Raw genomic sequence first — 6000 nt, 5'->3', positions numbered from 1 at the left:
GTATATATTTCCTGGTGGCTCAGTTGGTAAAGGATTCACCTGCAATCCAAGAGACTCATGTTTGATCCTTGGGTTAGGAAGATTCCCTGGAGGAGGAAATGGCAACCATGTACAGTATTCTTGCCTGGGAAATCCCATGGGCAGAGGAGACGGGTGGGTTACAGCCCATGGGGTTGCAAGAGTCAGACACAACTTAGCCATTAAGTCACCAATCATAATTACGTATAGTAGGAGTTATATATATGTGTGTGTGTGTGTGTGTGTGTATTCATGTATGTATATGAAAAGTTTATGTAACAGTATCTTTTTATCCTATATTTCATTGAAAACCAAATACTATAAAATATGTTAGTATAGTTATAATAAAGTAAGCATTATAAATATAAATATCTATTCCCAGATATGACTTGCTTTTTTCAGTGCTTTCACGGTGTTAAATTACTTCAGTCACGTCTGACTCTTTGAAACCCTGTGGTCTGTAGCCCGCCAGGTTCCTCTGTCTGTGGGATTCTCCAGGCAAGAATACTGGGGTGGGTTGCCATGCCCTCTTCCAGGGGATCTTCCCAACTCAGGGACTGAACCAACATCTGTTACATCTTCTGCATTGGCAGGCAGATTTTTTACCACTGGCCACCACCTGGGAAGCCTTGCCTTCATGGTATCCTCAGACAAAAAATATTTCTAATTCTTTTTTTTTTTAATATAAATTTATTTATTTTAATTGGAGGTTAATTACTTTACAATATTGTATTGGTTTTGCCATACATCAACATGAATCTGCCACGGGTGTACACGTGTCCCCCATCCTGAACCCGCCTCCCTCCTCCCTCCCCATACCATCCCTCTGGGTTGTCCCAGTGCACCAGCCCCAAGCATCCAGTATCGTGCATCGAACTTGGACTGGCGATTCGTTTCATATATGATATTATACATGTTTCAATGTCATTCTCCCAAATCATCCCCCCCTCCCTCTCCCACAGAGTCCATAAGACTGTTCTATACATCTTTGTTTCTTTTGCTATCTCGCATACAGGGTTATCGTTACCATATTTCTAAATTCCATATATATGCGTTAGTATATTGTATTGGTGTTTTTCTTTCTGGCTGACTTCACTCTGTATAATAGGCTCCAGTTTCATCCACCTCATTAGAACTGATTCAAATGTATTCTTTTTAATGGCTGAGTAATACTCCATTGTGTATATGTACCACGGCTTTCTTATCCCTTCATCTGCTGATGGACATCTAGGTTGCTTCCATGTCCTGGCTATTATAATCAGTGCTGCGATGAACATTGGGGTACACATGTCTCTTTCAATTCTGGTTTCCTCAGTGTGTATGCCAAGCAGTGGGATTGCTGGGTCATATGGCAGTTCTGTTTCCAGTTTTTTAAGGAATCTCTAATTCTAAAAATGTTCAATTTATCAGTTACTTTTTTTATGATTATTCCAAATTATACTCTTTAAGAATTCTTTCCTTATCTTCAGTTCATGAAATTTTTTTTTTTTTTGCATTTCTCCTAAAAACTTCAGTGTTTTCTCTTTGTATATTCTGTATTGCATACTTTAGGGTTTCCAGAGCATTGAATTCAGGGCTCAATGGCTGGGAAGCTCTCATCCAGGAAGGTGTGGCTTTGCTAAACAGACTCCCTTCTTTCAGGAGGCTGACTGAATACTCACAATAAATGTAGAAAACTAGTGGGGAAAGCTGGAGGAAAGTGACGCTATTAGAGGAAAAATGACAAGATGTGGGAGGTATCACCGAAGCCATCAATGCACTGATTCTACCCTAGTCCACGCTGACCACGACTATTCCTTTTTTCCTCCCAAATTCAATATGAATTTTTTTTTTTTAGATTTTTTATCTTCTAAGGTACTTAAATGAATCATTCAATTATATTATTAGGCTCAAAGACCTGAACACTTTAACAACTCCAGATGGGTCTCCTTGGAAGTTACTCTTCTGGATCTATAAAATGAAAAGATAAGCTATCTGCTCTCCACAGAACTAATATACAGTGCTTTTATGATTTACCTTGTTCACGGCTCAGCTGGTAAAGAATCCGCCTGCCATGCAGGAGACACCGGTTCAATTCCTGGGTCGGGAAGATCCCCTGGAGAAGGAAAAGGCTACCCACTCCAGTATTCTGGCCTGGAGAATTCCATGGACTGTATAGTCCATGGGGTCTCAAAGAGTCGGATACAACTGAGTGACTTTCACTTCACTTCTGTAAATACTTCTATAAACACAAAGGGGGAACAAAATGAAAGTATATAGCTCTTGTCTGAGCAATTCTGAGTCCAGCTGCATTGAAGTTCCCAGGTTCTAGTACTCTGGGGTTGGGCATGTCTTGACTAAAGCCCCAGTTCTGTTTCTAGAAGTGACTCCCCGGTCCACTGCTGTCCATGGCTCTTGGTCAGCCTCCAAGGGTTACTACTGTTCTATCAGGATAAGGTGATTGTCTAAAGGGTGTACCTGCATGCCATGGCTTATCGAATTGCGTAAGTTAAATATGTTCAATATAGTGTGTGTCTAATATATTTTAATAAATAAAATAGTTAAGTATTTGGGGAAAAAGTAAGTGAACTACCACAATAGCATTATGAATCATGGAAAAATAATGAAGTCAGTAAAGATGTAAGTCCAAAAACACCACACAGTCCACATAGCATTATGGTAAAACTTGAAAAACAAGCAAAACTAAGGAGAGCATTATGGGTAATGTTTTGTTTTTAATTCACATGATGCATTCAATTATGCATATATGATTTATTATTCTAATGACAATAAATAATAAAATATTCAAGTAAATAAATAATATAAACTATAATAATTATCATTCAGCAAAGGGATTTTCTTGGATATTTGACAAGTAAGAGAGATGCCTCAAAGTATTAATGATAAAGATGGTGATATATTATCACACAGAAGCCAGATTCCTAAGAGGTGGCATAGGGTTTTGAAAATTGTGTCTTATATTATCTTAATGTCCTCTTATTGGTTTGTTTACATTAGGCTCTATTGATCTTAAAAATATGACATTGAAAACTCAAAGTTTTTTTCTTTTTTTATTTGAAGTGGTTAAATTTTCTGTCAAAAATGTTTATAACCTCTATATTTTTATTCTCAGAGCTCCTTGTGCTATATCATTGAAGTACCTTGAGTATAAGATATATTAAAGATATAATAAGAATAGATAAGTGATAATTAACTGTTAATAGTCTTTTCAAAACTTAATGGTGTAAAACAGTGAATTAATCTGCTCATATTAATTCAAAAATGTTACCACTATGGTATGAATTTTCTTTAGTATAAAGATGGAATCACCATATGATATTAAGTTTATTCCAATAGTTTCATTATTTTCATAGTATCCAGCAGAAGAGAAACATCTGGTGTTCATGCATTTTCTGCCAAGTCACAGATGACTTGTTATTTTCCACGTGTCAGGAAAAAACGTTGATTAACCACCCATTCTTGTTAGCCCAGTGTTCTGCAACTCAGATCTGTTCTTCCAAGTCTTCAGTCTCTTTTGTACATTTTGTCTCCAGTTTTAGCTAAAAAGATCTTTATTTTTGTATGTTTCCAAAAATATTTTCAAATATTTTGCATCTAGATGTTACTAGGATTTTAACTTCTAGGAGCTTTTAAAAATATAATTGGACACAGCCATAGAAATTCTTTTTGTGATTTTGACTATTTGAACATGGATTAATTTGGAGAAACTAGGTATCTCCATTGCTCCATTGCTGCTTCCCCATGCTAAAAATATCTGCCAAGTTACTTACGGCTTTATATGTATTTTAGTAAGGCCTTGGCAATGCCAAAGAATGCTCAAACTACCGCACAATTGCGCTCATCTCACACACTAGTAAAGTAATGCTCAAAATTCTCCAAGCCAGGCTTCAGCAATATGTAAACCCTGAACTTCCTGATGTTCAAGCTGGTTTTAGAAAAGGCAGAGGAACCAGAGATCAAATTGCCAACATCCACTGGATCATGGAAAAAGCAAGAGAGTTCCAGAAAAACATCTATTTCTGTTTTATTGACCATGCCAAAGCCTTTGACTGTGCGGATCACAATAAACTGTGGAAAATTCTGAAAGAGATGGGAATACCAGACCACCTGATCTGCCTCTTGAGAAATTTATATGCAGGTCAGGAAGCAACAGTTAGAACAGGACATGGAACAACAGACTGGTTCCAAATAGGAAAAGGAGTACGTCAAGGCTCTATATTGTCACCCTGTTTATTTAACTTCTGTGCAGAGTACATCATGAGAAACGCTGGACTGGAAGAAACACAAGCTGGAATCCAGATTGACGGGAGAAATCTCAATAACCTCAGATATACAGATGACACCACCCTTATGGCAGAAAGTGAAGAGGAACTCAAAAGCCTCTTGATGAAAGTGAAAGTGGGGAGTGAAAATTTGGCTTAAAGCTCAACATTCAGAAAACGAAGATCATGGCATCCGGTCCCACCACTTCATGGGAAATAGATGGGGAAACAGTGGAAACAGTGTCAGACTTTATTTTTCTTGGCTCCAAAATCACTGCAGATGGTGACTGCAGCCATGAAATTAAAAGACGCTTACTCCTTGGAAGGAAAGTTATGACCAACCTAGATAGCATATTCAAAAGCAGAGACATTACTTTGCCAACAAAAGTCCATCTAGTCAAGGCTATGGTTTTTCCAGTGGTCATGTATGGATGTGAGAGGTGGACTGTGAAGAAGGCTGAGCGCCGAAGAATTGATGCTTTTGAAGTGTGGTGTTGGAGAAGACTCTTGAGAGTCCCTTGGACTGCAAGGAGATCCAACCAGTCCATTCAGAAGGAGATCAGCCCTGGGATTTCTTTGGAAGGAATGATGCTAAAGCTGAAACTCCAGTACTTTGGCCACCTCATGCGAAGAGTTGACTCATTGGAAAAGTCTGTGATGCTGGGAGGGATTGGGGGCAGGAGGAGAAGGGGACGACAGAGGATGAGATGGCTGGATGGCATCACCGACTCAATGGCCATGAGTCTGGGTGAACTCCGGGAGTTGGTGATGGACAGGGAGTCCTGGCGTGCTGCAATTCATGGGGTCGCAAAGAGTCGGACACGACTGAGTGACTGATCTGAAGGTTTTGTAGATTTCACTGTGTAGCTTTTACATAGTTCTGCAATTTTTTATAGGACTTTAATGCAATTTTTAACTAAATTATGTTTCTAATGTATGAAAAAGTGAAAGTGAAAGTGAAGCCGCTCAATAGTGTCCGACTCTTTGCGACCCCATGGACTGTAGCCTACTAGGCTCTTCGGCCCATGGGATTCTCCAGGCAAGAATACTGGAGTGGGTTGCCATTTCCTTCTTCAGGGGATCTTCCCGACCCCCGGATTGAACCCAGGTCTCCCGCATTGCGGGCAGAGGCTTTAACCTCTGAGCCACCAGGGAAGCCCAATATATATATTAATTTCAATATATTGATTATTTTATAATTTCTAATTAGGGTTTATAATGCATAAATCAGGATGAGAGGAAACTTAAAATTGAAATACAGAGACAAATTTGGAAGAGCTGCTCTATAAGAAATTATCTTTTATGGCTGTTTTACTCCCATTCTGTTTTACAGTGCTTTTCACATTTGGGAGAAGTAGGCTTTCCCTGATTTTGGTGTTGACCATCTGGTGATGTCCATGTGTAGAGTCTTCTCTTGTGTTGTTGGAAGAGGGTGTTTGCTATGACCAGTGCATTTTCTTGGCAAAACTCTATTAGTCTTTGCCCTGCTTCATTCTGTATTCCAAGGCCAAATTTGCCTGTTACTCCAGGTGTTTCTTGACTTCCTACTTTTGCATTCCAGTCCCCTCTAATGAAAAGGACATCTTTTTGGGTATTAGTTCTAAAAGGTCTTGTAGGCCTCCATAGAACCGTCCAACTTCAGCTTCTTCAGTGTTACTGGTTGGGGCATAGACTTGGATTACTGTGATACTGAATGGTTTGCCTTGGAAACAAACAGACA

This window comes from Bubalus kerabau, chromosome 14 (genome assembly GCF_029407905.1).
Source record: "Bubalus kerabau isolate K-KA32 ecotype Philippines breed swamp buffalo chromosome 14, PCC_UOA_SB_1v2, whole genome shotgun sequence".
Taxonomy (NCBI): domain Eukaryota; kingdom Metazoa; phylum Chordata; class Mammalia; order Artiodactyla; family Bovidae; genus Bubalus; species Bubalus kerabau.
The sequence above is the reverse complement of the archived record's forward strand: the minus strand, read 5'-3'. Positions refer to the sequence as shown.